We start from the raw sequence: 7,308 nt of genomic DNA, 5'->3' as shown, positions 1-7,308 counted from the left end.
TTGTGATTGGCAGTCAGCTTTCAGGCCACTACTATTTCAACAACTCTTGTTGTGCTGCATTCATTTTGATATGCACACAGTGTTATAGTTGTGCAATGCTACATCAATGGATTACTATTTTAAGGTATGGTTAGTGCTAGGCAATAAAAACACTTAAGATTCATAAAAATGTGAGCATGAATTGCTGGTCTGTGACGTGAGGTTAACTCAGGTCAGAAAGGCTGCAGTGCACACCCATACATAAAAGCAAACTCACTACTCTTGATTTCTGCATTTGGAAGTAAATCGAGGAGGTATGAAATAATAATATATAGATTCCTATATGGATAAGGGCTTGTTTTGAAATGCTCTCTGCTGTTGATGAAAGTTAAAAGCTTTGCCTTCGTGCATCTTTCCATCTGATTATTACACTGAAGTCTACCTCCATTACTTCAGTAAATAACAAATCAAACTTCATCGGATCAGTATGACATTTTCCAACCAACAATGAGGTGAAACAACCTCACAAACATGACATCAAATCAAATGTGCCATTATCCTTGATGTAATTTAAACCAGCAGCCGCTATATAAAAAGGGAACCATTTTGGCAGCATCTCCAGCACAGATACGCTTTTAATGGAGGACATTACCTCTGGAGGATAATGACATAAAATATTTTTTCCTGGGACAAGACAAAGTAAACAGCATGCCGGTATAATGGGAGGACAGGAGTTAGAGGTAATTTGAGTGGCCACCTGTGGGTGTTCACACTGCCTTGTCACTGTTGTTGCATTGTGTATTTTAGTGTGTGTGTTTTAGGACAGAGAGAAAGAGACAGGGGGAGACACAATGTGCCCCTCTAGCCTTTGTAATTATCTGCCAATTTTCTCTCCGTCAGTTGCCTTTATCATCCCTTTCAGATCTCACCTAGGGGTCGGAGACTGTCACTCTGTGGCACCCCCATCTCTCAATGTTTGCCGGATGAAATGTAGAAGTCCTCGCATTGACCTCTGCCTGCCAGCTTCCCTCTCCCCTCATTTGTTTCCTCGTAACAGGAGACATTGGGAGATAAGGATAATTATCAATCAGCAATCTCAGCAGCTATTTATGCAGCCACTGAAGAGGAGGCAGAGCATGGGTGTTACTTTTCAGACACCAACTCAAGATGGCATGACAGATTGTCTTTTCCCCTGGTCTCCTCATTTTCTTGTCAGAAATCTGGCCATTAGGAATAGGCAGAATAATAGTTTATTTTTCCATTAAGAAAAGCATGATAGCTATTTGAATAAAAGTGTACCCACTGTGATAATCGTAGCTTGTCAATTTATAACAATCTTAAAGGTTTATTTGGCAAAAACTTGACATTTTGCTGTTAAACTGATGTCAGTGGCCTTACATTCATACAGCACTTTCACCCCAGCACTCTCTTAGAAAAAAAAGATCCCCATCTGATGTGACAGTTAGACAAGCAAAACAAAGCATATAAAAGCAAGAATTAAGAGCATAACAACTGGGTTCAACACAGCTTTTTCTTCCCATCACGCAACTTAAGAACTTAGGGTCATACATGAGGAGGCAAATCCACTATAAGCCCTAATTGTCTGGAGTCCCATATTAAAAAAAAAGAAGCTCACAAAACATTTCTGTCAGCCAAAGGGGACAAGGCATAATTAGAAAATATGTTCAAGCTGAGGAAAACATGATTGAGCTAAGATGCCTCTCGAGGTTTTCAGCTTCACTTGTTTTTCAAGACAAATTCGGGGAACAATGTATTTTAAAATGCACTTAATTTCAGGGTAGCTTATCTGGCTTATCTCGTTTTTTGTCTTGGCAAGAAACACGCCAAGGTTTACTACCCTTGAGGATTAATCTTTGCTTAAAGTGAGACAGAGAGTGGTTTTCTTGGAAACAGACATTGACATGCCAATTAGGTCAGCCTCGCTGCATGGTCAACCAAATGGGCCCCAACTGTCCCTATAAGAACAGATTGAGTCCTGTTTTGGCTGAGAAGAAAGCCCAATGTCATAGCTTGTTGTTTTGCTGTTGTTAATTTAGATGTCAAAAGGCAGTGATTCATGTCATACATTAACCAATGGCCTTATAGGTATGGATTATAGGTATTACTGTATACACGGTGGAAAATAATAAATAACCTATTAGAGGTTTTAATTTATGCGTATATGTTTGATAACAAATATATTTTTAGGAGTGATTCTTAAGTTAATTATGCAGTATTGACAGCGAAATATGCGAATAAAGTATCAAAGTTTCGGTAGACTGTTTATTTTCCCACTTGGTCAATCTGCAAAATCTTCTAACTTTCTTATCCAAGTTGAGTGCTTGAGGTTTCAGTGAATGGTATTATTAAAAGGGTCCGCTATCTTTCAGGTGGAAATGCCTGCCTCTGCACTGAGAAAGCCAGCAGGGGCTTTGACAGTTTGGATTACAACAGGTAGGTGTAGTCAATGCAGAGAAGTGTTATTACAACCAATGTGAGAGCCTCATCCGCCTACTGCATGTCAAGTCAGAGTGGCAATAAACTTCAGACACTGAATTCAGTTTTTTTCAGAGTGGATACATGGGTTTGTGGAATGAAAGAAGCGTCACGACTTTCAGTATTGGTATTTTTCAATTTGTACAGATGGAGGAGCTTTTTAATAAAGTCCCTTGAGACTCATAAATGCCTTTTTTTCAAATAACTAAGTCAATTAAGTGACATCTTTCCAATATATTTAAGTAATTGTTTGCTTTTTATTCTGTAGGAGGCTTTCAACTTTTTGTGTGCCTATAAATGCTGATATTAGCCACTTCTAATTAAGTCAGAAAAGCTTTGTTTTTAACTAGAAACCTAATTGTTGCGAGTCCACTGTAACATTAAGCTGTAACCTGTCGTACGGCTATGAAGATTTCTGTTGCCTCCACATTGTGTCATCACTCATCACCACCTGTTTTTACATCTGGAAGCCCAGTTCCCCATAGAAGAGCTGTCGAACATAATCTCGTCTATAGTTAGCACGGCTATTATCAACTGGTGTTGACATTCCCTTCTCTCATTACACCGTTATCGCAACCTTGCAACCTTTGTATTAATTAGTTGCTGCAAGTCAATTAGCTTCCTGTGCAAATGCACCGTGGCTGTCAAAACACCCTTCAAACCACAGCGCTCCAAAGAGTTTCTAATAATGACTTGGGGGTTGATCTTGGAAACTTACATTTGTTGTGAATTGTCGGTTTTCCTCAGTGTGTGTGGGGCTCACAAAGCAACTGATAAGCTTTAACTCTTGCAAGCCTTTTAAAAAGATGTTCACATAAGAATCAAATACTGTTTAGTGATATTAAAACCAAATGGGTTAGAAATCATTATGTTCAGTCTATCTTTGCTAGCCGTTTTAAAAGCAGGATGATTATAAAATATGGTCTCCTGTTTGGATATGCTCACATGGAATTAGAGAAAGCCTCTGCTGCACAGAGTCTCACTCAGAGGACTCCTCAGGTGTCCAGCTGTGTCCTCAGGCACTCGTATTAAAGAAGGCGCACAGCAATTACCCAATTTCTCTGCTGCTAATAAAACATTCAGGAGTTTCAAAGGTTTTTCTTAGCAGACCAAGCTTTATAATGCATGTGTACAGGTTTCCAGTGAGAAGCGATATTATTTATAAACATAACTGTGTCAAGGACACGTTTCTTTTCTGGTTAACATTTTTCTTTTTTTGCACTGTTTTCCATACCGTAAGTAGATGTAATAACACGCTGCAACTGGGGCACTTGTGAATTTCGGCATCATGAGGGGACTTCTGTGCAAAACACTTGGAAGTTGAGAGGATATTGACCTTGTAAGTAATAAGTGGTCACTTGTCTTTGTAGTTTTAAAAAGCAAATTGCTTAGAAGCCTGTAGTGGGGGGAAGAAAGCAGGGAAAAACTGAAAAAAAAAAAAAGGATAAACCCACATGGAAGTGAAACTCCAATAATAAAGTCCAAAACAGAATACAGCTCTTTTAGGGCCCTGATGGCTGCTTTGGGTTTCAGGACATGCTTATAAAGGAATTTTTCTGGCTGTTACAGTCACTGAGAACATGCCTCAACTGCCAGGAGCTGGGAGAGAAATGGAGCCGTTAGACCTACAACAGCATAAAACAACTATTTATATCACCACTGGTTTCACGACTGGATTTATGATTCTTTTAATCGGTCTCTGCAAAAGGCAGCGCTGTCAAAAGCCCAGACATTGTAAAAACACATTACAGTCTGTTGGATTCTTTAAAGGTGGGGACGGACGCCGTTTTTTAAAAGTATAGTATACTGCAACAACATTTATCAGTCTGTCACTGTTTTACTAAATATATACATATATTTGAATGGCAGTAATAAGTACTTAATTAAATATATATTGTGACTCTTTCACTAACCCTGAATCTTTCCCTCTTTCAGCGGCAAGCGTATATGTGGCACATTACATTTTAGAGGGATACATTGGAATTGTTAAACTCTTAACCATCATTAACGTGACCAATATTCAAAATTGTAATATTACTGAAAAATATAAAATGTTAAACATAGCGAAAACAGGTTTAGCATAAATAAATTGTAAACTGATCATATAAACTTAATTTAATTAGATCCTAACGGAGAGTAGAAACAAATTAAATCACACTGATAGAAAACATAAAAGTGAACCTCTGCATTTAACTTTTGTAATACAATTAGATGGAACATTTACATAAAACAATAGATTAATCACAAATATATAATTAAGATAAATTAATTAATAACTTTATCTGAATAATCATTAGTTGCATTTAATAGTATACCAGTCACATCGGCATTCAGTACTTTCATTCTTAACACTTTCTTAAAACAAATGATTTACATTTTAATACTTGATATTCGTGATTATACTTTTGATACTAGTATTCATTTAATTAATTAATTTAGCTGCTGCACTTAATTAAATCTGGGCAAAGACTAAAATGTATTTGTCCTTTTTTTCTTTTCCTTTATTTACTTTGAAGTTGTTCTAAGGCATTTCTGCTTGATTTGATTTGATTTATTTCGAATGTGTAAAACAATAATACAAAAATGTAACATGAGAATTATTATACAATACAAAATTAAAGGTGGGGTATGTAATTTATTTCAGAAACACTTTTTGTTATATTCCATGGAATGCTCTTAACATCCCGATAGCAATGAATATCTTAAATGCTTTGACAATAAATCCATAAAAAAATGTCATCTGTGGAAGCCGTAGCACTGTAAAAAGCACGACCAATCATTTTAGCCGGCCCGGCTAAAATAACTGGATGGCCTACCTGCCTGTCAGCCTTCCATCTGTGCACAAACTTATCTTGTGCGCTCATTGGTCATGTTCGTGTGTGTTGGAGGAGGGGCTCTGTAAGGAAGTGGCAGATTTTTCCCGGCTGTGTATTTTCAAATTCTAGCGCACTCGAGCCGGTTTCTCCAAAATTACTTACCCCACCTTTAAGCAATGTCAAATTGATATACAAAAAATATTACTGATTCTAAATGATATATAAACAAATAATCTACTTAATTACACATCCGAAAAGGGGTGGGAAGAAGTTTACAATTATGTAATCCCACCCTTTCTCCCAAAAACTAAATTATTAACATATATACATATATTTATTTTTTCTTGTTATTGAAAAACAAACAAACAAAACAAAAACATAAAACAACAAATACATATTCTTCTCATGTAAAGCGCTTTTAAATACCTCAGTGTTTGTAAGTGTTACAAATAAACTTGCCTCCCCATGCCGCACACAGTTATCAGTGTAAACAGTGGAGGTAGTGAGTGACAGACTGCTAGGTGTATACCTATCTGTGGAGGCTGCAATACATCTTGACCCACTGCCGACCTGTCAATACAGGAGTGCTATTCCGACCTACATGGGCTTTTTGCTGAGAATCAGAGCCATAAAGACATGAAAAAAACAAAACTCTAGAGTTTAGATTGAACAAATTCAATTTGTGTGATGTGGGGATCTCAAGCAGTAACCACCGACAACAGCAGACTCTCCTGTGTGCATTCGTTGGTGTAGTTTTGTGCACAGCCATTCCTCGAGCTCACACCTCACGCTGCTTTTAATCGAATACATTGTCATGTGAGATTCATATCCATTCCTTTCCCACACTACCAGGTGCCATCTAAATGGTTATTTTGTATAAACAGCAAATCTTTATCCTAGAATATAGATCAAAACAGGGAGAATGCAAAAGCACTGATGAAGAAATGGCTCAGAGAAAGAGATGGATTCAGTCGTGAATTTGAATAAGTGTGTGGAGGGAAATAGCACAGGTTAATAACAGGGATAAATCATATCTTTCTCACAGCTTGGGGCTGCGGCTTGTCGATCCATGTGTGTCGTTAGTCATCCACTCTCAAAGACCTGACAAAAATACAAACGCATAAATAGAGGAGATAGAAATCTCTGGCAGCAATTCTGACCTTGCTTCTCACAAAATCCAACAAACAAAGTGGCTTAGATTCAAAAGAAGAAAGAGCAAAGGTTTTTTTCTCATATCCTCCTGTCAGTGTGTCTGTTTTCAGAACAGTTTTGTGTTGTTTCTGCAGAGCAAAATGCGGTGCTTATAATGAATACAATGTATTCCACAAAAGTGTGTTTTTGCCTTATTCAAGAGAACTGCTATTTTTGTGAGGGAAAAAAAAACAAGAGCATTTTTCTCACAAATTCAGATAAAGGAGAAAATGAGACAAATAATGCAGAGCAAAAGCACATGAGGCGACGCTATCTAATTACACTTATATAAATACATCTTTACATATTGTATGATTTCTACATGTTCCAAAGCCCAGTGGAACCTCGGTCAATACTCGACTCCTCTATTAATTTTGCATGACCGAGGATTCACAGGTAGCAAGTTTCACAGCTCATCACTGCTAAGATAGTGTTTCAGGCTGCAGGAAACACAATAGCTGTGAAGAGATGTGATCTCCTCTGGGGTAAACTGAGGTTAATAATGATAACACACCGTGGCTTTCTTCTGTCTTAGGGTCAGACTTTGTGTTGTCAAAGTGGTAAGGATCCGCTAAACAGATTCAAAAGCCAGATGAAAATTGAGAGATATATGCGGGCATAAAGCCAATACTGAGAACCGTGAGCTGATACAGAAAGAGAAGATTGTCTGTAATGTTGTGAGATGTTGTTGTGTGCGATTTCTCACGTCTGATGGTGCAGCTAGCTTGATTCACAAATCCTACACATCCAACAGTCAAGGTTTCATTGGTGAGATTTACAATGAGCAGAAAAGAATTCCAGTGTAAATATAGCTGGTGAATGTCAG

This window comes from Trematomus bernacchii, unplaced genomic scaffold (assembly GCF_902827165.1).
Source record: "Trematomus bernacchii unplaced genomic scaffold, fTreBer1.1, whole genome shotgun sequence".
Taxonomy (NCBI): domain Eukaryota; kingdom Metazoa; phylum Chordata; class Actinopteri; order Perciformes; family Nototheniidae; genus Trematomus; species Trematomus bernacchii.
Note: the sequence above shows the minus strand (reverse complement) of the source record.